Below are 26,305 nucleotides of genomic sequence, written 5' to 3'. Positions count from 1 at the left end.
AATTGCCCTTCTCAGTCACATTTACTTCAGTCCCTGTGCAACAGGCCTGTCCCCCAAAAGACCAGCACAAACCTCTGCCCACACCATGTGTCTCAACCAGAGAGTTTTTCAAGGCTTCAGTTCCAGTGGAAGTGGTGACAGGTCTCATTTCACAAGCAGACCAGAGCACACCTAGTTAAAAGTCACCACATTCAGGCCAGGGACCAAACACTGCCAACAATAGGCAAAGAGAACTTCTGCAGATGACTGGCCTGAAGGATAGAGCAGCCAGAATACAATGGCAGAGTGCATGCAGCACACACTGGAGATACTTCCTGAGGCATCAGGCACTGGAGACTATATAACCTCTTCTTCCCAAGGCCATTACTTTAGGGAAGAAGAGACACAACTACCTTTTCTAATACAGAGAAGCAGGCAGAAACTTAGACAATGACAAAGGAATTTATCCCAAATGAAAGAACAAGATAAGGTCATGGCCAGAGATTTAACCTAAATAGATATAAGTAACATGCCTGATGGAGAATTTAAAGCAACAGTCATAAGGATATTCACTGGACTTGAGAAAAGAAAATAATGGAAGACTTCACGGAGACCCTTACCACAAAGGTAAAAGAGTTAATAAAGCATCAGAGATGAAGAGTGCAATAAATAAGATGAGGAACATGCTTGATGCAATGAACAGCAGGCTGGAAGAAGCAGAGGAATCAATTAATGACTTAGAAAGCAAAGTGGTGGAAAGCAATGAAGCTGAAGAAAAGAGAAAGAAGAATTATGTAAAATAAGAATAGACTGGGAACTCAGTGACTCCAAATGTAATAACATTTGTATTATAAGAGTCCCAGAAGAAGAGAGAAAAGGGGGCAGAAAATTTATTTGAAGAAATAATAGCTGAAAATGTCCCTAATCTGGAGAAAGAAACAGACATCCAGATCCACAAGACACAGAGAACTCCCACCAAAATCAACAAAGGCAAGTCAACACCAAAACATATTGTAATTAAATTTGCAAAATCTAGTGATAAAGAAAAAGTCTTTGAAGCAGCAAGACAAAAGAAGTCACTAACTTACAAGGGATACCCAAAAGTCTAGCTGGAGATTTTTCAACAGAAACTTGGCAGGCCAGAATAGAGTGGCATGATGTATTCAAAGTGAATAGATTTAAAGTGAGGGGATAGAGAAACATTTATCATGTAAATGGATGTCAAAAGAAAGCCAGAGTAGCAATATTTATATCAGACAAAGTAGACTTCAAAACAGACTGTGGGCACCTGGGTGGCTCAGTCAGTTAAACATCTGCCTTTGGCTCAGGTCATGATCCCAGGGTCCTGGGACTGAGTCCCACATCAGGTTCTCTGCTCAGCGGGGTCCTGCTTGTCCCTCTGCCCCTGCCCCTCCCGCCCTGCTCCTGTGCTCACACGTGCTCTCTCCCTCTCAAATAAATAAAATCTTTTAAAAAAATACACTCTTAAAAAAATAAAAATAAAACAAAGATTGTAACAAGAGGCAAAGAAGGACTCTATATAATAAAGAGGACAATCTAACAAGAAGAGACAGCAACTGTAAATATTTACCTACCCAACTTAGGAGAACTCAAATATATAAAACAACAGCAAACATAAAGGAACTAATTGATAATAATACAATAATGGTTGTGGACTTTACTACCCCACTTACATCAATGGACAGATCATCTAAACAGAAACGGACCAGATGGACTAAACAGATCTATTCAGAACACTTCATCCTAAACCAACAGAATAGACGGTCTTTTCAAGGGCACATGGAACATGCTCCAGAATAGATCACATATTAGGTCACAAAACAGCCTCAACAAATACAAGAAGATTGACCTTTTCTGACTACAATGCTATAAAACTAGAAGTCAATAAGAAAAATCTGGAAATATCACAGATACATGGAGGTCAAACAACATCCTACTAAACAATCAATGGGTCAATGAGAAAATCAAAGACGACATTTTAAAAAGACATGAAAACAAATAAACATGAAAACACAACAATCCAAAATCTTTGGGATGCAGCAAAAGCAGTCCTCAGAGGGAAATATATAGCAATTCAGGCCTACCTCAAGAAGAAAAGTCTCGAACAATGTAACCTTACACCAAAAGGGACTAGAAAAACAACAAAACCTAAAATCAGCAGAAGGACATAAGATTAGAGCAAAAATAAATTATATAAAAGCTAAAAAACAAACGAATAGAACAGATCGATGAAACCAGGGGTTGGTCTTTTGAAAAAATTCATAAAAATTGATAAACCTCTAGCCAGACTTATCAAAAAGAGAAAGAACCCAAATAATCACCACCACAACCACCACCAGAGAAATACAAACAATTATACGAGAATATTATGAAAAACTGTATGTTAACACATTGGACAACCTAGAAAAAAATGGGTAAATTCCAAGAAACATGTAATTACCAAAACTGAAACAGGAAGAAATAGAAAACTTGAACAGACTGATAACCAACAAAGAAATTGAATCAAACATCTCCCAACAAACAAAAGTCCTAGACCAGACGGCTTCACAGGCAAATTCTACCAAACATTGAAAGAAGAGTTAATACCTATTCTTCTCAAACTATTCCAAACAACAGAAAAGAAAGGAAAACTTCCAAATTCCTTCAATGAGGCCAGCATTACCCTGTTACCAAAACCAGATAAAGACACCGCAAAAAACAAACGAACAAACAAAACCCAGAACTACAGACCAGTATCTCTGATTAATGTAGATGCAAAAATCCTCGAAAAAATACTAGCAAATCAAATCCAACGATACGTTTAAAAAGTCATTCACCACAGTCAAGTGGGATTTATTCCTGGGTTTCAAGGGTGATTCAATATTCACAAATCAACATGATACATCACATTAATAAAAGAAAGGGCAAAAACCACATGATCTTTTCGATAGATTCAGAAAAAGCATTTGACAAAGTACAACACCCATACATGATAAAAACCCTCAATAAAGTAGGTTTAGAGGGAACATACCTCAATATAATAAAGGCCATATATGAAAAACCCACAGCTAATATCATCCTCAATGGGAAAAAACTGAGAACTTTTCCTCTACAATCAGGAAGAAGACAGTGATGTCCACTCACCGCTTTTTCTCAGCGCAGTACTGGGAGTTTGAGCCATAGCAAACAGACAACAGAAAGAAATAAGGGGCATCCATATCAGCAATGAAGAAGCAAAACTTTCACCGTCTGCAGATGACATCATACTAGATATAGAAAACTCTAAGGACCCCAACCAATAAACTACTAGAATGGATAAATGAATTCAGTAAAGTCAGAGGATACAATATCAATGTACAGAAATCTGTTGCATTTCCATACACCAATAATGAAGCAGTGGAAGGAGAAATTAAGGAGTCAATCCCATTTACAATTGCACCAAAAATAAGATACCTAAGAATAAACCTAAGGCAAAAGATGTATACTCTGAAAACTAAAAAATGCTGATTAAAGAAACTGAAGATGACACAAAGAAATGGAACAATATTCTACATTCATGGCCTAGAAGAACAAATACTGTTAAAATGTCTATACTACCCAAAGCGATCTACAGATTGAATGCAATCCCTATCAAAATACCACCAGTTTCTTCGCAGAGCTAGAATAATCCTAAAATTTGTATGAAACTACAAAAGACCCTGCATAGCCAAAACGATCTGAAAAAAAACAAAACTGGAAGTATCACAATCCCAGATTTCAAGATACACTACAAAGCTGTAGTAGTCAAAACAGAATGGTACTGGCCTAAAAATAGAATTATAGATCAATGGAACGGAATAAAGAGTCCGGGGGGGGGGGAGGGGGGCAGAACACCAATGGTTATATCATCAATTAATCTTCAACAAGATGCAAGAACATGCAACGGAAAAAAGTGTCTTCAACAAATGGTGGTGGGAAAACTGGACAGCAATATACTAAAGAATGAAACTAGACTACTTCCTCTCACCATACACAAAAATAAACTCAAAATGAATTAAGGACCTATATGTGAGACCCGAAGCCACAGAAATCCTAGAAGACAGCATAGGCAGTGATTTCTCAGACATTGGCTATAGCAACACGTTTCTAGGTATGTCTCCTCAGGGAAGGGAAACCAAAGCAAAAATAAACTATTAGGACAACAACAACAAAAAAAGTTTCTGCACAGGAAACAATGAACAGAACCACACAACACCCTATGGAATGGGAGAAGATATTTGCAAATGACCTAACCACTAAAGGATTAGTATCCAAAATATATAAAGAACTTAAACAAAAACCAAATAATCCAATTTTAAAAAATGGGCAGAAGAGGGCCAGGCTGATATGCTGCCGGCCTGCACCTACACTGCTCCCTCGCTGGCCCCGGCTGCACCTGCAGGGCACCCCACTGGCCAGAGCCTCCACAGCAGCACAGGGCAGGACCTACAAGTTCTTGAACATGCAGAAGCCCTCACGGACATGACGGCAGTGACCGATAGGGCGCTCAGACCCGGCTACGGTCTGAGCTCGTCCGAGGCCTGGGCGTGACCCCGAGCTACCTGTTCCAGGAGGCTGCCCATCAACTGCCCATTCAGGAAGGGCCCGCTGAGTCCACACTTTGGGGGAGGGGGTTGCATGCCCTGTGCCGCTACCCAACCAGAGAGGAGCACTACACTGCCTGCAAGCTTTGTGACGCTGTCTGCCCCGCCCAGGCCATCACCATCGAGGCTGAGCCCACCGCCGATGGCAGCTACTGCATCACCCACTACGACACTGACATGCCCAAGCGCATCTAGGGTGGCTTTTGCCAGGGGGGCTGCCCTGTGGATGCCGCCATCAAGGGCCCCAACTTTGAGTTCTCCACGGAGACACACAAGTTGCTGCTGTACAACAGGAGAAGCTGCTCGTCACTGGGGGCAAGTGGGAGGCCGAGATCTCCGGCCAACATCCAGGCTGACCACCTCCACTGCTGACGCCCCCTGCCCTGCTGGCCTGCAGCCCCTGCAGCCCGATAAAAAGCTCTGCCTTCCCCCACCCCGCCAAAATGGGCAGAAAACATGAACAGACCCTTCTCTAACATCCAGATAGCCAAGAGACACATGAAAAGATGCTCAGCATCACTCGTCAACAAGGAAATACAAATAAAACCACAATGAGGTATCCCCTCACACCTGTCAGAACAGCTACAATCGAACACAAGAAACAACAGGTGTTGGCAAGGAGGTGGAGTGAAAGGAACCTGCTTACTCGGGTGGTGGGAGTGCAAACTGGTGCAGCCACTCTGGAAAACAGTATGGACGTTCCTCCAAAAGTTAAACCAGATCTACCCTATGACCCGGCATTCCACTACTGTGTATTTACCCCCAAAATATAAAAACACAAAATCAAAAAGATATATGCACCCCTATGTTTATTGCAGCATTATTTACAACAGCCAAACTATGGAAACAACCTAAATGTCCATCAATAGATGAATGAATAAGGGAGAGTGGTATATGTATGTGTGTGTGTACACACACACACACACACCAGAATACTCAGCATAAAAAGAATGAAGTCTTGCCATTTGTAACAACATGGATGGATCTAGATAGAGAATATAATGCTAAGTGAAGTCAGAGAAAAATTCCACATGATCTCACTCATATGTAGAATTTAAGAAACAAAGAAAAAAAGAGAGAGAGAGAGAGACAAACCAAAAAACAAACTCTTAATTTTTTTAAATTGATGGTTACCGGAGGGAAAGTGGTGAACTGGGTAGAGGGGATTAAGAGGACACTTATCACGATGGGCACTGAATCATTATATTGTGCTCCCGAAACTAATATAACACTGTATGTTAATTATACTAGAATTAAAATTAAAGAGTCACTAAACAGGAAAACAGATAAAAATGAATTAAAAAGAATGAAGCTCGGAGTTTCACAAAATTGAAAAATATATAAAAGCAAGATTGGGAACCTGGGTGGCTCAGTTGGTTAAGGATCCACCTTTGGCTCAGGTCGTAATCCCAGGGTCCTGGGATCGAGCCCCTGCATCAGGCTCCCCGCTCAGCGGAGAGTCTACTTCTCCCTCTGCCTCTGCCCCCCCCAGCCCCGACTCATGCATGCTCTCTCCCTCTCCCTCAACTAAAATCTTTTTTTTTTTAAGTAAGTCAAATAGACATAGAGAACTGAATGATGAGGTCTAATATATATCTTATCAGCGTTCCAGAATGTAAGGAAAGAATAAATGGAGCAAAAGCAGTATTTGGGGGGCAGGAGGGAACTGCTGAGAATTTTCCCAAACTAATGAATGACCATAACTACAGATTCAGGAAGCCCGAGAGAAATCCAGGACAAGATAGATTAAAAGAAATTCACATTATGGTAAAACTGCAGAATCCTTATAACAAACCTAAGATGTTAAAAAGCCAGAGATAAAAGGTTACGTCCAAAGAGGCAGTAGTCCAACTGTGAGATAACCTCTCCACGGCAACAACAGAAGTCAGAAGACAACCCAGCGGTAAAACTGGCTGGAAGGAAATAGTTTGATAACCTAGAATTTTTAACCCAGAAAAATATTTCAAGATTGACAAGAAAGTATATTTTCAGATAAGCAAAACAAATGGTTACCCCTTTATTACAAGAATCCATCATTTATGACCTTCCCAGATGGAAGGTCTGAGACGCAGGAAGGAATGAAGGACAAATATAGAGTGGTAATTATGCAAAGTTGTCACTCCCCTGGTCCTCTGCCTTCTATTTATTCCTGTTAAGAAATTGCTATTCCTTTGAATCAACTGTCTTTGTTCTCTGGATAATTTTAGAATGTCTCTTTTCCTCTGTTGTTCTGCTGTGTCATTAAAATGAAACTCAGCTACTGAGTATGGATTTCTATTTATTTTTTCTATTATATACCTGGCTTCTTAAATTTGTAGATTAGTGTGTTTTAGTAGTTTCCAAGCAATTATCTTCTTGAAAATTTCCTCTGAAAATATTCACAATATTTTGCGTTTCATTATCAGAAAAATATAGGTACCCATATATATATGAAGAACTCTTAAAACTACATAAGAAAAAAAAGCAATTGAAAAATGGGCAAATAACTTGAGCAGACACCTCACCAATGAAGAGGTCTGAATTGTCAATACATATTATATGATAAGATCATCACTAATCACTATGGAAATTAAAATTAAAATGACAGATACCACTACCCACTCATCAAATTGCTAAAATAAAATGAAAAAAACTAACCATATAAAGCAATGGTGAGAATACAGAGCAACTAGGTCCCTCAAACACACCTGAAATGAATTTAATATGTTATAATCACTTTGAAAAACAGCTTTGCAGTTTCTTTTAAACTAAACATAAACCTATCATGGGATACAGGCACTTCACTCCTTGGTATCTATCCAAAATAAATGAAAGCATATGTCCACATAAACTTGTGTGGATATTCAGAGCAGTTTTGTAACAGCCAAAAAAAAAAAAAAAATCATTCCAAATGTCCACCAATAGATGAGTGAATAAATTGTGGCACACCCATACGGTGGAATGTTACCCAGAAATAAAAAGAATGAACTCCTTTACACATCACAGTATAGATAAATCTCAAAATCATTATGGTGAATAAAGTTCTAGAAAGTGCAAACTAATCAATAGTGACAAAACTCAGATTAGTGATTGCCTGGGAATGGAGACGGAGGAAGGAAGGGACTGCAAAGGGGCCTGAGGGAACTATGGGGGCGGCAGCCGGGTTTGACATCTTGATTGTAAGGACAGCTGTATGGGTGCGTACAAGTCTCAAAATTCACCTATGTACGTTTTAACCTATGAAATTTATTGTATGTCAATTATAACAAGTTTTTTTTTAAAATAGCAATAAAGCAAAAAGGGTCACAGAGGATAAAGGGCTTGAGGAGGACACGTAATAGAAGTATTCGGTCGCACTATGTTACTCATCCCTGGAAAGTTTTCTTTTTTCTGAAGTGTGAATGAAAATCTTTCAAGCATTTTGAAGACAATTATCTTCTGAAGTTTGAACTGAATGACAGCTCAGTTCCTTTCACTTCTGTGATTTGGAATCAATGGCCTTTGTCATTACAGATGTTGACACATTTCAGACTTTCTGTGTACCAGATATTTCTCATGAAACCTCATTTTTAAATATCAGCTGTTTATGAAATTCCATTATACCTCCTGTTCACATAATTGTACAGGACTTTTCCAGTCCTTTTTTAAAGCAAAGATAATGGTCTAGTTGTCCTAGATGCTCACAGCCAACTACCCATAACTTTAGTTTACTTTGTTTTTGGTTTTGTTTTTTAAAGAAATACTGCTTTTATAAAGCCGGGGCAGGGGGTGGGGGGATATGATGCTTGTTAAATTCAGTGATAAATAAACTGGAGAGGCCACCTGGATATTAAGCAATTTTTCTTTTTAATAGAAGAATGTTTTAATTCAGAAAAGGCATCATATGAAATAGCTCTAGTGGTTCTTTTAAGTTTGTAAGTTTTAGTGGGACAGTAATTATAATTCAATGTGTTAAACATTAAATTGTGTATTTATAATTTGTTAAATGATGTTTGTTCATATAACCAATATTTTAAAAAGTTTATTTAAATGTGTAATATTATGATATAGTAGTGATGTGTTATACCATAAATGTTAAAATGAAATCATACTACAGGGGCACCTCAGTGGCTCAGTTGGTTAAGTGTCCAACTCTTGCTTTTGGCTCAGGTCATGATCTCAGGGTCATGAGATCAAGCCCCAGGTCAGGCTCTGCACTCAGTGGGAAGTCTGCTTGGGATTCTCTTTCACCCTCTCCCCTTCTGCCCCAACCCAACTCTCTAAAATAAATCTCAAAAAAGTCCTGTTACAATGTTCTCAAAACATATACACAAATTACACAGTTCATGTCTCTCCACAATGGCAGAAAAACTATAAATTGTAAATAAACATACTTGTATACAAACATGAAATTTTAATGCCTTATTCTCTTACCACTTCAACTCCAGATAAGCATGTTAGAACTTCCCACTGTCTTCCACACCTCTTAACCTCTTTTCAACATTCTCCATCTTTTTGTGCCTACATGTTGCATTTCCAGTAATTTCTCTTCCTCTATCTTCCAGTTTACTAATTCTTCCTTAGATTTTGTCTAATTTACAAAGATTTCGTTTTGATTAATAATTTACAGAATTCCTTGTTGGTTTTGAAATCAAGTAGGTCATGTTTTATTGTTTCCTTTTGGCTATAGGTATTTTCAAGCCTTTTTCTTTATGTATGCATAGGAACATAAGTGTTTTGTGCTGTGAGTGTTTTATAGGTGAGTATTTGCAGATCTGTATATTTTTGTTATTTCTGCTGGTGCTCACTCATGTGCCTTATTTTCTTCGGTGCTTGGTTATTTTTCACTACTATTGCTTAATGTTTTGGAAAAAATAGTTGTAACCACAGTTTGAAGTCTAGAATGACTCTGCATTACTCTAGAGTTTTGCAGTTGTGCCTGCATCTAGAAAGATTTATCATTCTGTGACCACAGTAAACTTCATAAGCAACTTGAGAATTTCTGAACTAATCAAACAATTTGAATCTGACCTGAAAATATATGCAAGGGCACATCTGCGGCCACACGTTTTCAGGAACATTCTCCCCTGCTCTGCTCAATTACAAAACAAACTTTAGGACCTGAAGTTGGGTGGAAGTTAGGCTTAACTTCAGGTCACTTTTATTCTGCGTATATAGCCGATTAGAACAAGTTTATTGTAAATAGAGTCTTATTAGACTCTGGATCTGTGTCCTGGAACTTGATTTCTGTTTACTTTGCCCTTTGATATTGTCTACATTAAAATTCAACCTGAAAAAATCCCTCTAGGCAAGAGCAGATTTGGGTCAGTTTACCTTTCTGGGTTTTCACTGTTCCTTCCATTTTATCCAGGTTAATTTTTTGTTACTGCATCAACTTTTTGATAATTTTAATTATATTCCCCCAAAATATTTTCTCCAGCCATTTTTCTTTAGGGTGTAAGTGATACATGTGTATGACAGTGAACAGGAGGGGATGAGGCTGGAAACCTGGCCCATCACTACAGGAAACTGAAATCTGCACATTGTTTGAACAATTTAAAAACATTTTTAAAAAGCACTCACAAAAATTTATATTGGTTGGATTATTTTAGGTATATCAGATCACCTGTGTGATCTGTTATCTGAACCATCATGAAAATACTAAAATAATAATTTACAAATCCTGTCCCCATAGCAACACAAGTACTTCTCTAGATTTCTTCCTTTGCACTTGGTATTTTGCTCAGTCGTGAATTTTCAAAGCAATACCTTAGGTATCTATTTTGCAATTAAATCAATTGCTTCATTGTTAACCCAACACTCACTCTCTGTCCTTTCAAGGAATGTTTAAACACACTGATGAAGAGAAAAGTAAAACATAGTTGCAGACTAGTTGTTTACAGGAAAATAAAATGGATGGCTTCTGAAATACAATATAAATCTCAAGCAGGTTTCTAAATTTAATTGTTAGCTTTTGTAAGACAATGGCAAATCTTCACTAGTAGTAGCAACACTGTGATTTGTAATTTATTCTTCCGGAGTCAAACTGAAGGATGAACTTGAAAGTAAATCAGTCCTATCTGGATAATATTCACATTATATAAGAAATATTGGCAATGACTCGAAGTGAATATTTCAAAAACATCCACACATACATACAATATAGGGATGATGGGCTATAACTGGATTAGTCATAGCACCTCAAATCACAATAAATTTCTTGTTTTCCCTTCTTACTAGTCTCTACCCTCCCTCTTCAACCCATGATTATGAAAAATAACAAAGGGAATAACTTAAATCTTCAAATAATTCTTTCAGATTTTTTTGTAGCTATATTTTTACCCTGACTTCTCCAAGTGGGCCCAAGAAAGCTCAAAGTGATATGAAGTATTGTTTAAAAATATATAATCTCATCCTCCCACAAATCTCTAAACATACTATTCACCATCGAGGGATATAGAGCATCCGAGAAGAGTCTGGGAAAAAAAAAATCTAGAACTCAGCAAGATACATGTTATCAAAAGTTGGATAGATATGGGTTCAAATCCTAATTAAGTGTGGTACTTCAGGCAAGTTATTGAAACTCTATGTACCAGTCAGAGTTTGGTCAATAAACAGAAATTGCTTGAGGTAGGTCAAATACAGAGACTGGAGAGTTAGAAAGTGTTGGGATGACGAGTGAGGCAAGGATCAGGGAAGTCACTGCTGTGCTCAGAAACTCAGGAAGAGTAAGAATCATGGGAAACTGCCACTGCTGACTCACAGTCTCACCCAAGGAAGTCACTCATCTAACCTCAGATCTGTCCCCCTATAGGCCATGTGCCTATACCACCCCATCAGGAGCAATATGGCCTCTCTTCTTGCAAGGGCCCCAGTGGCAGAGTAACATGGTAACTTGCTGTCAGAAATTCTGGAAAATATAGTACCCAGGCTTTTAGCCTGTGCAACACAAGAAGAGAAGAGCTGGCAGAGAAGTGCTGCTGACCTGCCACCTAAAAATCTAGAACCTTCTATATTTCTCAGTGATTTCAAATGTAGAAATATTTTAAAGAGTGTATCAAGATTGTGGTTGGAGCCCCTGCTTCAATATTCTCTTGCATCAAATCCCCTAAAGTGAGAGAAAAAAAATACTTATGTAAATATGTACACAAATTTATTCAGATATAGCTATAGATGATATAAAGCATAAGAGGACAGGAACACACAAATTGTTAAGAATCTTTGAAAGATAGAACACAGATGGGATCAAATTGATAACAGCTGTGATAAACAGCAAAAAAATAATAATCAGACCAATATCACTGTTAAAGACTAAAAACAGAATCTAAACTGGATTGAACTAAAAAGCAGAAAAGTGTTCCGGAAAATCATTACAGTTAATTAATTAAAGAAGTGAATTTAGGAAAATAAGATCAGGCCTTTTCACCCTTGCAAAATGCAAGAGAACCAAGTTTTTGCATGATTTATTCATTTTTATTAGCGGTGCAGAGTTGGTTTCTCATTATCACTTTAAAACTAATTTTCATGTAATTTAATGAATTTTGATTCAAATATTTCTTGCATCATTATCTGAATTCTTTAACTCAGCATCTAGTAATAGAGGACTTAAAAATTACAACTTTTCTGATTTTCTTTAAAAGGCATTGTATTGCCTTTGATACTGATCATACAATTATACAAAAATACCATATACCAGTTATAAAGCTTTATTTAGAACTATATGAAGGGGAAGTTTCACAATTCAACTGAAAATTTAGCAATTCAATGTGATATATAGGATATGTGATATGTATATATGTACATATATGTGATACATATGTATCTGTCTGTGATACATAAATATATTTGTGGTTTTAAAAGTAAGCATTCAATGATAGTCTATGTATAAGAACAAAGCCCTTCACGAAAAGATGCCTATGCATTTTAAATTTGACTGGCTCAACACTTTTAAAGATGATCTACTATAATAGTTGTACACTATTTGCTTAAATTTAGCTACAAAGATGAGAAATTAAAAGGGACAAAGGCCTTAATGCAAGGGCATAGTCAGAAGAGGCAAAAAAAAAAAACTCTGCTTCCTGGAATTATGGTATATTAAGCCTGGTTCTGTTAGAAGCAGGTGTCAGGACAGGATTAAATATGAAGGCATTTTTATTAAGGGAAATGGCTGTGAGAGAAAATGGAAAGGAGCCAAAAGTGACTGCAAGAGCGTCAAACCATAATACAAGTCTGACCCCCAACCGAAGGAGAGAGGGAAGGAAATTGGGTGGACATATCATAGATTACTAAACATCTAAGAAAATTTTGGCAAGTCCGTAGGAAAGAACCAAGCTAAAATCCAGCCAGCAAATGAGGCCTCTATCCCCCAGGAATATGCCTGCTTTAGTACCACTACCTAGATTAGTGGTGGGCCAGGAACCAGCCCCTAAGAAACAAGGAGAAAGAGCTGTGATGAACTCAGAAGCAGCAGCTCATCACCGGTCACTTAGGCTCCCAGGAGCTGGAGGTCCACCCCATGTATTCTTGACGGCTGCACATCCACAGTCCACATTCTACAACCAGCAGAATTCGGAGACAGCCTTCTCTTTGAGGGACTCCTTGGACTCTTTCTTCTCATGGTGACCCGCTCTGAAGGCTAGGGAGGATTCAAAGGCAGAATCCAATTTTATGTGGGCAAATGTACCCTCTCTATACCCAATTTTAGAGCTCAGCCTTTGGTTTATATAAATATTTCTTCCATGTCTCAAGGAAATTGTCTAAAGCAAGTTAAATGCTAACCCCCCCAAATCTGTAACTCTTTCCCAATAAAGTGTTTGGGGGTGTTACGGATTTAATTGTGTTCCCCCCCCCAAAAAAAACCATACATGGGAGTCTTAATGCCCTGTAACTCAGAATATGATATTATTTGTAAACAGGGTCTTTACAGAGGAAATCAAGTTAAGATGAGATCACTAGAGTGGGCCCTAATCCAAAATGGCAGGAGTCCTTACAAAAATAAGAAATCTGGACATGCAGACAGACACACACAGAAGGAAAACGATGGGAAGACACATAGGGAGAAAGCCACATGAAGGTGGAGGGTTACAGTGAGGCACCTACAAGTCACAGAGCAGTACGTGTAGATAGCAAACCTCAGAAGCTGGGAGAGGCACAGACCAGATTTTCCTTCATAACCCTCAGAAGGAACCAAAACTGCTGACAGCTTGAATTTGGACTTCTAGGCTCCAGAAAAACAACAAAACAACAAAATCAATGAAAACAGGAACTGGTTCTTTGAAAAGATCAACAAAATTGATAAACCTTTAGCTAAATTCAGCATACAAACCAAGAAGAGGGGCACCTGGCTGGCTCAGTCAGTACAGCATGTGACTCGATCTTGGGGTCATGAATTCAGGCACCATGCTTGGTGTAGAGATTACTTACAAAGAGAAAGAGAAAAGAAAAAAAAAAAAGAAATAACAGAAGGAGAAATGAGAGAGGGGAAATAACTGACACCACAGTAATACAAAGGATTATAAGAGAATATTTTGAAAAAAGATATAGCAACAAATTGGATAGCCTAGAAAAAAATGCACAAATTCCTAAAAACCTAATATCCCAAAACTGAATCATGAAAAAATAGAAGATTTGAACAGAGCAGTTACCAACAATGAAGTGGAATCAATAATCATAAAACTCCCAACAAACAGAAGTCCAGGACGGAACGCTTCACAGGTGATTTATACTAAACATTTAAAGAAAAGTTAATACCTATTCTTCTCAAATTACTCCAAAAAACAGAAGAGGAAGGAAAGCTTTGAAATTAATTCTGTAAGACCAGCATTACCCTGATACCAAAGCCAGATAAAGACAGTGCACACACACACACACACACACACACACACACACACACACAAAGAGAACTATAGGTCAATATCTCTGATGAACATAGATGCAAAAATCCTCCAAATATTTGCAGACTGAATCCAACAACACACTGAAAGACTCATTCACCATGATCAAGCGGGATTTATTTCCAGAATGCAAGTGTGGTTCAATATTTGCAAATAATCATGATACATCATATCAACAAGAATAAAAACCATATTTTAATAGATGAAGCATTTGACAAAGTACAACATCCATTAATGATAGAAACCCTCAATAAAGTAGGTTTAGAGGGAACATACCTTGACATACTAAAGGCTGTATATGAAAAACCCACAGCTAATATCATCGTCAATGGGGAAAAACAGACTTTCCCCTAAGATCAGGAACACGACAAGAATGTTCACTTTCACCACTTTTATTCAACAGAATACTGGAAGTCCTAGCCGCAGCAATTAGTCAACAAAAATAAAAGCCATTCAAGTTGGTAAGGAAAGAGTAAAACTTTCACTATTTGCAGATGATATGATACCATATATAGAAAACCCTAAAGGCTCCACCAAAAAGCTACTAGATTAATCCAATTAAGTCACAGGATACAAAATCAACATACAGAAATCCAGTGCATTTCTAAACTGATAATGAAGTAGAAGAGAAATTAAGAAGACAATCCCATTGACAACTCTACCAAAAATAGAACACCAAAGAATTAACTAAGGAGATGAAAGACCTGTACTCTGAAAACTATAGAACACCGATGAAAGAAACTGACACAAATGGAACAATATCCCATGTTCATGGATTGGAGGAACAAATATCATTAAATGCCCCTACTACCCAGAACCATCTACAGATTTAATGCAATCCCTATCAAAATACCAACAGCATTTTTCACAGAACTAGAAGAAATAATCCTCAAATCTGTATGGAAATACAAAAATAAAATACAGGAATAGCCAAAGCAACCTTGAAAAAGAACAAAACTGAATTCCCAGATTTCAAGATATACTACAAAGCTGTAGCAATCAAAACAGAATGGTATTGGCACAAAAATAGACACGTAGTAAACAGAACAGAATGGAGACCTCAGAAATAAACCCACAATTATATGGTCAATTAATCTTTGACAAAGGAGGCAAGAATATGCAATGGGAAAAAGACAGTCTTCAACCAGCGGTGCTGGGAAAACTGGACCAATACATGCAAACGAGTGAAACTGGACCACTTTCTTACACCATACACAAAAATAAACTCAAAATGGATTAAGGACCTAAATGTGAGACCTGAAACCATAAAAATCTTAGAAGAGAGCACAGGCATTCTCTGACATCAGCTATGGCAATATTTCTGTAGATAGGTTTCCTCAGGAAAGGGAAAGAAAACCAAAAATAAATATTAGGACTACGTCAAAATAAGAAGCTCTGCACAGCAAAAGAAACAATCAACAAAACTAAAAAACAACCTTCTGAATGGGAGAAGATCTCTGCATAATGGCTTATCTGATAAAACACATCAGAAGAGTAGTATTTTGGATACTACTTACACAACCCCCAAAAAACAATCCAGCTAAAAAATAAGCAGAAGACATGAACAGACATTTCTCCAAAGGAGAGAGAGCCAACAGACATATAAAAAAAAATGCTCAACATCACTCATCAGGGAAATGCAAATCAAAACCACAATGAGATATCACCTGACAACTGTCAGAATGGTTAAAATCAAAACCACAAGAGATAAGTGTTGACAAGGATGTGAAGAAAAAGGAAAACTCACGCAATGTTGGTCAAAATGCAAACTGGTGGAACCATTGTGGAAAACAGCATGGTGTTTCCTCAAAAAGTGAAAAATAGAATTACCATGATCCAGTAATTCCATTACTGGGTATTTACCCAAAGAATATGAAAATACTAACTTGAAAAGATATGTGCACCCCTACATTTATTATGACATTATTTACAATAGCCAAAGTTTGGAAGCAGCCCAGGTATCCATCAATAGATGAATGGATAAGAAAGAGATAAAGTGATACATATGATCTATATATGTACACACACACACACACGCACACACACACACAGGACTATTACTCAGCCATAAAAAATAATGAAATCTTGCCATTTGCAACAACTTTGATGGAGTTAGAAAGTGCAATGCTAAGTGAAAGAAGTCAGTAAGAGAAATACGTATGATATCACTCATGTGGAATTTAAGAAACAAAGAAAAAAAAAGAGATAAACCAACAACTGATAATATCGTACAAAATTGATGGTTACCAGAGGGGGGGGTGAGGAGATGGGTGAAATAGGTGAGGGGATTAAGAGTCCACTTACGATGAGCACTAATTGACAGAATTGTTGAATCACTATATTGTACACCTGAAACTATAACAGTGTTAACTACACTGGAATTTTTTAAAAAACCAAATTTTGAGATATTATGTCTCACTTAAATTAACTAAAAACATTCTCGTTGACTCCCATTTCAAAATTTGGGTGTAGGCGCTTGTACGTAACAGTGTAACTTCCTGTTTAATCCTCTTTAAATAAAAGGCTGAAAATTGCTGTTGGATGCCAAATGATTTCCAAATGACTTCAATTGCCTGGAATGATGAATCTGGATCAACAGAAAGAAAAGCCCTCAATTCTTTTTCAAAAATTAAATAGAAGTCATTCTTGAGAAAAACATCTAGTGGCTTTAATGAATACAAGGTTGCTATAAGCTGTAATGTGACACAATTGACAGGAAATTTAATGCAGTCTTAGCCCAAAGGCAGATTAAGGAACTTCAGGTCAAAGGAACTGATTCCCTGGGGCTTCACATAGACTCATAAATACCTGGAATGTTGAACCTTATTGAGAAGGACATTGGCAAAAGGATGAACAAGGGATAAAAGATCTCAAAACCAAGTTATAAAAACAATTTAGAGACATTATGCATGCAGAGCCTGGAGACCATTTAAGGAAGATTTGATATGGCAAACATCTGAAGCTTTATGGGAGAGTGATTAGACCGGTTCCATGTGGCTCCAGATGGCAAGAGTAGGAGCAATGAGGATAAGTCACAGGCAAAAAGATTTGGACTCAAAATATAGAACTTAGCAGAAACTAGAGCTGTCCAGAGGTAGAAAGTCTTGTAGCTTGAAGGGGGAGGCTGAAGCGAATGAATCTTAAGGATGTTGAAATATTCTCGCAATGAAGACACAGTTGCATTGAATGATCTCCAAGGATCTGTGATTAGATGATAAGAGGATATTAAAACTATGCCACAGTGAAATGGCTAGCATGGAATGAGCGAGAAATTAAGGAGTTTTAAATGTAAAAAGAAAGACAGACAGGACTCTAACCATGAGTGTATCTGGTGGTTAATAAGAAAAAGAAATGGGGCAAGGGCAGAAAAAGCTACATAGACAGCAAATGTATTCTAAAGAAGATGGAAAATATTGATAGGAAACATATGTTTTACTTTTTAGATGTTGTTTTTCTAAAGATGGATTCAAAACAGTTCTTTATACCACTCATTACTTATCTTTCATAGTTTCTGATATCAGATAAACTGCATAGAGAATGCTTTTTTCCTACACTTTTGATGTCAATATATTTAAAACAGGATTCAGAAGCAGAAAGAAAGCAAGAATAAATGCTGTTGTCGATGTCTCAGAAACTGTGTGACTGTACATAAAAGCTGCCAAAGACAACTGTGGAAGTTAGAAAGTATGACTTTAAACAGAGCACTTCAGTTGTTCACTATCTTTATCTCCCCAAATGTGTAACAGCTGTTACATTGTGAAACTTACTAAATGAGTAAAACAGTGTTCTTGCTCAGACTTTTTGTGCCACTTTAAATTATGAGTTCAGAAGTTGATCAACAGTGAATTATACATATGTTATACATATGATGCAATACTGAGTTAGAATCAAATAACTGTAACTTTCAAGAAAAACCAACAGTGTGGAATTTGATTATAATCAGGCCCAATTGTAGGAGAAGGGTTTTGTTTTTTTGTTTTTTTTTTTTTAAGATTTATTTATTAGACAGAGAGAGAGCACAAGCATGGTTGGGGGAGGAGCAGAGGGAGAGGGAAATAGAAACTCAAGCAGACTCCACGCTGATTACAGAGTCCTGCGCAGGGCTCAGTCTCACAACCTGAGATCATGACCTGAGCCAAAATCAAGTCAGAAGCCACTGAGACGCACGCGCACACACACACACACACACACGCGCACACACCCGCATGCACGCGCGTGCACACCCACACCCACACACACACACCCTGCCCCTTGGCAGGAGTTTTTAAGTATACTTTCAAGTAACGGGCTTGAAAACTGATACTTTATTGTGCTTTCATCTTCAAGATCATGACCTAAGGGGCTGGTATCTCTTCCCTGACCCTCAAGATGAAAAGATCTTCAATAAGGAAGTTAAAAGATATGCAAGATGACAGGTTTGGGGGCTTCTGTGACCAGCTTCTTCATCCACCCCTGGAACCCTATAAAGAAAACAAACAGGACAAGGAAAAATGAGAAGGGGCACAAAATAGCTCCACACCTTCTCAGCAACCAAAAACAACCAAAAATAGCAGCTGTTTCTTCTCATGCCATGGGAATCCAGTTATCCCAGCCTGAAGAAAACCGCTGTGGTGTTAAAGACTATACCTAAGGCCCGTGAGGCCAAGCGACTTGAAGTAAATACATGAATAAGGATTCCAATAGTTGGAACTGTGTTCCAAGATGAGTTACACGTGGTTCCTCCCCTCAAGGGGCTTCTAGGGCATAAAAGTGACATGAACTCTCTCACACAAGGATTATAAGAGGGGTGTACACAAAGTGTATGAAACTCCACAAAAGTGGAGAAGTTCATCAGAGGGCGATCAAGAAAAAAGATGCAGTGCTGACTCAGAGCGTGAACGATGGGCAGAATTCCACTGGATGGAAACAGTAGAAAGAGCAGAAGAGATTGCAAATGGAAAGGCCCAAGAGCATGAAATGCCTGGCAGACCAACCACTGGCTCAGCACCCCTGGAAGCCTCCCGGTAGCCCTGCCATGTCTCATTATCTAATATCCCCATCCCCGCATGGATATTCCAATAACATTGACCGAGTTTGAATTCATTTGGTTCCCAGCAAGACAACAGAAATTTCCTTAGGCCAGCTGACCTGGCAGGAGTCTGCTTCTTCCTGTGAGTGTTTAAGGTCACAGGGAGGTGGGAAAGAATTAAGGTCTGAGTTGGGGCAGAGGCCATTTACATGTGTCTCAGGGATCAAGGCACAGAAGGAAGAGCTACATCCCTGTCAAGAATGCAAGAGGAGCAAATAACTAAGCTGAAATGATTCTAAGTGGGAGAATCCAGAGTGGCCCTATTGAGTTTCACTGCAAAAAAGGAAACTATGTTGCTAAAACAACAACAAAACAAAACAAATCCATCATCTGTATCCTTCCATCCAAACACCTCAGGTTCTAGCCAATTGCTCCTGAATACACTCATTTAATCAAACAGGATATGCTAAGCTTGAGCAATCAGTCAAAGGTTTGGCCGTGACAAGTCTCTGGCCTATAAGGTCAGACCTCAAATTGGAGTTTTTGTGTCTTCAAACCCAATGAGCCCCTAGACCAGCTGTCTATTGGAGGTGGTCTGGAAATAGGACTTTTTACAGCTTACACTTTAGCTCTAACCCAAAGGTTAATACAGATGTGGTTGTAATTCATTTCTTATAAGAATCTTTAAATACGGTGTCTCACATAGGGAGATGAAGCTGCTGATCCAGCTCCAGAAGGATGTGGAATTTTCCCATGGAACTGGTTTATACAGTAAGTCACTTATATCACTAAGACCCTTCTGTCAATTTCCCCAGGTTGTTGGGACCCAGTAGCCTGCTGGTATGGGAGTGACTTGCAACCGTGATTAATTATGGAGTCCATACAACATTCCAGGCACTGTGCTAAGTATTTTACGTGCATTCTACCACTCAATCCTCACAACACTCCCGTGAGGTCTTGGCGGGGTTCTATAGATGAGAAAACAGACTTAGAAAGGCTGAATGAACAACCTGTCATCACACAGTTGCTAAGCTGGAGCTCCCATTCTAATAGGAGTGGACAGACAACTAATGTACAAGGAAATCTAAAATATGTCAGATAGTAATAAATGTTAAGGAGAAAATAAAATGGGAAGAGAGGCATGGGGATACAGACATTTCCATTTTTTTTTTTTAAATAGGGCTGTCCCTATTAAGGCATGAGTGGGTAAGGGGGCAAATCCTGCAGATATCTAGGGAAAGGTCACTGTAGGAAAAAGGAAAAGCAAATGCCAATGCTCTGAGGGTAGAAACGGCCCATGTGTTGAGACAGAGCAAAGAGTCAACGTGGCTAGAGCATAGTGGGCAAGAGAGGAAGTGTGGGAGGGGAGTTTGGAGCTGAAACATGGCCCAGACAATACAGGACCAGGCTCTGGTTGTTCTAGGAGGGACAGATTTCAATGAAGGAGCAGGAAGGGCAGTTAGGAGCTACCGTGATGCAGCAGGGAAATGACACACACTAAGGTGGCAGAGGGAGCAGCTGAATTGGGGACAGTGGGTCACATTCCAGATATACCGTGTAGCAGAGATGAAAAGACTTAATGGTCGTTCAGAAGTCAAGTGTGACGAGGGACAGGAGTCAAGGCTGACTTTATTTGAACAAATGGAAGGACAAAATCTCCATTTGTTGGTATGGGGAAATTGGTGGGAGGTCAGGTGGAAGGATCAGCAGGGAGGCTGTGGGAATCAGGAATTTGATTTCAGACATGAGTCAGCTCACAGACATGAGAAAGGCCAGTTAGGCAGATAAATACAGAATTTTGGAGTTTAGGTAAATACATGGGTTGGGTGTAAATTCTGCGATCATGTGCGTGTAGAAGATACAGAAAATCACGTAGCTGGATGAGATCGTTTTGGGAGTACAGATCCAGAAAACGATGGGAGAACTCAGTCCACCGACATAAGGTTGCATTACGATGTGCATCGCTGGGCTCATCTCTTCACATACAGGACTGCCCACTTCCCCAAACATACCTGTACTTTATCCACCCTGCTGACACACTACATAACAGTTTCCAACTACCCTTTAGCTATGAGAACTTTCATCTAACATTTTAAAACTTTGAGACATTCTCAAAGTGCATGCATGCAGGCACACACATAGCATCTGTCTGCTAAGGACTGCCTGGCATGATGTCTCTCGTTCTGCATTCAGGCGAGGTCAGGGAGATGAACAATCCATGGAGGAGAGTGCAAAGGAACAGTCAGTGAGTTCAGAGAAGAGCGAGCGTGTGCGCCAGAAGCCAAGTAAAGGTGTCTTAAGAGGAGAGAATAAACAACCGGATCGGAAGCTGCTGATACACTGAGTAAGAAGAGGATTAAGACAATCTGATTGGAATGTGTCCCAGAGAGAATGAGAAGAGGAACCAAAAAGTCAAAATGATTGCACTGGCACAGACACCCATCATCAGTTTAAAGTCACTTCCTAGCACTCACGGGAAAAGGAAAGAACCTCACTGGATACAGCTCCACTCAAAAGTGTCCACATGTCCCTGAATTCTGACTTATCGGCACCGTCTCCATCTGGAGTGCAATCTTCCACTTTAAATAATGCCCTGCTTTCCTCCTATTCTTCAGCCATTAATTACATGCACTCAGTTCCTCCCTAGCAGTAATCACATCCCTTGAAGTCATTTATCTGACAAGAGTTGGCCCTTCTGTGTATGCTGATTATTTTTATCTTTAACAATAAGAAATTGCTTCACTTGGAGATTATCTAGATGAAAATGTTACCTTCTGCATCTTTCAGTGTTGTCTGGTTGGACACATTATCTCAACCAAATCACATTCATTTGTCGAAAGTGAGAGCATTTTTTTTCGAATTAAATGGCAAGTCACAATCCTTCATGACCATATTCCTGGCAAGTCGCAATCATAAATCCCATCTGAATGACTTAGAGCATTTTAACCTGTTAGTGGATTCTTCTAGTAGCAGTGAAATCCTTAACATCACGTAGAATGCATTGATTTTTTTAAAAATAGTTTTCTCTCTCACCAGCCTTAAAACATCATGCCTGTCGGGCACAGCAGAAAATTAATAACCAGGACTGAATCCCAAATGTTTAGCTCTGACAATGAGCGGACGCCCTAACTGTGTAGGGATATCTAGACAACAGCAGGTAAGAATGCGACTCTGGAGACAGACTGCCGAAATTAGAAGTCTGCCTCCACAATTCCTAGCTGGGTGACTAGGATCCATTGAATGGGCACATCAAGGTAGCTCGTGGAGTTCTTGAGAAATTAAATGAAATGACACATGAAAAACTCTTCATCCGGTGAAGACAGAAGTACTTACTTGCATGGTAAGTACTTGATGAATGTCATCTATCTTAAGCAGCCTACCTAAAAGCAAAATCTGTTGAGCAGACTTTTCCTTTGTTGCTTCTTCCCCTGGGCCAGGACATCTTTTATTTTTTTTTTTTTCAGCAGTTCTTAAGATTTTTATTATGACATAATTACATCTGTATCATTGTTATAATTTTGAGGTGACTACTAAGCTTTGTTATACAAATATAAGACCACCTTTCTGCCATATAACCTTTAAAGAAGTTAAAAGCAAAGGAATATAATTGAAAGAAATCTGTGTCCTATGCCTTTCAAAAGACCAAATTTCACTGTGACAAAATTACATTTTACATTTCTTCAATGCATTTGGTAATTTCATAGAAATACAGGTTTATATACTCCTTTTAATAACTTTCCTGTATTAGATATTAAGAAATTACAAGATTACAGGGGCGCCTGGGTGGCACAGCGGTTAAGCGTCTGCCTTCGGCTCAGGGTGTGATCCCGGCGTTATGGGATCGAGCCCCACATCAAGCTCCTCCACTATGAGCCTGCTTCTTCCTCTCCCACTCCCCCTGCCTGTGTTCCCTCTCTTGCTAGCTGTCTCTATCTCTGTCAAATAAATAAATAAAATCTTTAAAAAAAAAAAAAAGAAATTACAAGATTACAAATGCATCTCATCAATATTAGCCTCCAAAAATATTCTTTTTATTTAAAAGGCAGTAAATAATTTGCATCAAGGTGTGGACTGGCTGGTTTGTTCTCAGGCGTTACTTGTTTATTAAGAGCAAATGTGGTAATTTGGAAAATCTCTGATTCCCAGGGAAATATTTATACCACGTGGGTTGAGTGCTTGATATATGTCATGACAATTAATCTTCCAATATTGTTTCTAGGTGGTTATTATTTTTTTTAATGATTTTTTTATTATTATTATTATTATATTATGTTAGTCACCATACAGTATATCCCCGGTTTCCGATGTAAGGCTCGATGATTCATTAGTTGTGTATAACACCCAGTGCACCATGCAATACGTGCCCTCCTTACTACCCATCACCGGTCTATCCCATTCCCCCACCCCCCTCCCCTCTGAAGTCCTCAGTTTGTTTCTCATAGTCCATAGTCTCTCATGTTTCATTCCCCCTTCTGATTACCCCCCCTTTCTTTATCCCTCTCTTCCCCACCGATCATCCTAGTTCTTATGTTCCATAGATGAGAGAAATCATATGATAGTTGTCTTTCTCTGCTTGACTTATTTCACTTAGCATTATCTCCTCCAGTGCTGTCCATGTTGTAGCAAATGTTGAGAACTCGTTCTTTCTGATAGCTGAGTAATATTCCATCGTATATATGGACCACAACTTCTTAATCCAGTCATCTGTTGAAGGGCATCTCGGCTCCTTCCACAATTTAGCTATTGTGGACATTGCTGCTATGAACATTGGGGTGCATATGGCCCTTCTCTTCACTACATCTGTATCTTTGGGGTAAATACCCAGTAGTGCAATGGCTGGGTCATAGGGTAGCTCAATTTTTAACTTTTTAAGGGACCTCCACACTGTTTTCCAGAGTGGCTGTACCAACTTGCATTCCCACCAACAATGTAGGAGGGATCCCCTTTCTCCACATCCTCTCCAACAATTGTTGTTTCTTGCCTTGTCTATTTTTACCATTCTAACTGGCGTAAGGTGGTATCTCAGTGTGGTTTTGATTTGAATTTCCTTGATGGCTAATGATTTTGAACATTTTTTCATGTGTCTGTTAGCCATTTGTATGTCTTCATTGGAAAAGTGTCTGTTCATATCTTCTGCCCATTTTTTGATTTGTTTATTTGTTTCTCGTGTATTGAGTTTGAGAAGTTCTTTGTAGATCTTGGATACCAGTCCTTTATCTGTAGTGTCATTTGCAAATATATTCTCCCATTCCGTGGGCTGCCTCTTAGTTTTTCTGACTGTTTCCTTGGATGTGCAGAAACTTTTAATCTTGATGAAGTCCCATAAGTTCATTTTATCTTTTGTTTCTCTTGCCTTTGGGGATGTGTCATGAAAAAGGTTGCTTTGGCCGATGTCGTAGAGGTTGTTGCCTATGTTCTCCTATAGAATTTTGATGGATTCCTGTCTCACATCGAGGTCTTTCATCCATTTGGAGTTTATTTTTGTGTATGGTGTGAGATAGTGGTCAAGTTTCATTCTCTTGCATGTAGCTGTCCAATTTTCCCAGCACCACTTATTGAAGAGACTGTCTTTTTCCCACCGGATGTTTTTTCCTGATTTATCAAATATTAGTTGCCCAAAGAGCCAAGGGTCCATTTCTGGGCTCTCTATTCTGTTCCATTGGTCTATGTGTCTGTTTTTGTGCCAGTACCATGCTGTCTTTGTGATCACAGCTTTGTAGTACAGCTCGAAATCCGGCATTGTGATGCCCCCAGCTTTGTTTTTCCTTTTCAACAGTTCCTTGGAGATTCAGGGCCTTTTCTGTTTCCATACAAATTTAAGGACTGTTTGTTCCAGTTCTTTGAAAAATGTCCTTGGTATTTTGATCGGGATAGCATTGAAAGTGTAGATTGCTCTGGGTAGCATGGACATTTTAACTATGTTAATTCTTCCGATCCATGAGCATGGAATATCTTTCCATCTTTTTATGTCTTCCTCAATGTCTTTCAAGAGTGATTTATAGTTTCTAGAAAATAGGTCCTTTACGTCTCTGGTTAAGTTAATTCCAAGGTAACGTATGGTTTTTGGTGCTATTGTAAATGGGATGGATTCCCTAATTTCTCTTTCTTCGGTCTCGTTATTCGTGTATAGAAATGCAACTGATTTCTGAGCATTTATTTTGTATCCAGCCACGTTACTGAATTGCTCTATAACTTCTAATAGTTTGGGAGTGGCTTCTTTTGGGTTTTCCATATAGAGTATCATGTCATCTGCAAAGAGAGACATTTTGACTTCTTCTTTGCCAATTTGAATACCTTTGATCCCTTTTTGTCGTCTGATTGCTGTTGCAAGGACTTCTAGTACTATGTTGAATAATAGTGGCGAGAGTGGGCATCCTTGTCGAGTTCCTGATCTTAAGGGAAAGGCTTCCAGCTTTTCCCCATTGAGAATAATATTTGCAGTAGGCTTTTCATAGATGGCTTTTATGAGATTGAGAAATGTACCTTCTATTCCTACACTCTGAAGGGTTTTAATCAGGAAAGGATGCTGTATTTTGTCAAATGCTTTTTCGGCATCGATTGAGAGGATCATATGGTTCCTGAGTCTTTTCTTGTTGATATGCTGTATCACGCTGATTGATTTGCGAATATTGAACCACGCTTGCATCCCAGGTATGAATCCCACTTGATCGTGATGGATAATCCTTTTAATGTACTGTTGGATTCTATTAGCAAGTATCTTGTTGAGGATTTTGGCATCCATATTCATTAGGGAAATCGGTCTGTAATTCTCCTTTTTGATGGGGTCTTTGCCTGGTTTGGGGATCAAGGTAATATTGGCCTCATAGAATGAGTTTGGTAGCTTT

At 38.7% G+C, this 26,305-nt stretch overlaps 1 pseudogene; it reads left to right on the top strand.

Moving 5' to 3' along the window:
• Window positions 1-573: 573 nt before the first annotated feature.
• Window positions 574-4,973, top strand: LOC123800327 (NADH dehydrogenase [ubiquinone] iron-sulfur protein 8, mitochondrial pseudogene; annotated as a pseudogene).
• Window positions 4,974-26,305: the final 21,332 nt, after the last annotated feature.

The sequence above is a fragment of the Ursus americanus genome, chromosome 6 (genome assembly GCF_024610735.1).
Source record: "Ursus americanus isolate L20-20 chromosome 6, mUrsAme1.1.p, whole genome shotgun sequence".
In the NCBI taxonomy this organism is placed as follows: domain Eukaryota; kingdom Metazoa; phylum Chordata; class Mammalia; order Carnivora; family Ursidae; genus Ursus; species Ursus americanus.
The sequence above is the reverse complement of the archived record's forward strand: the minus strand, read 5'-3'. Positions and strand labels throughout refer to the sequence as shown.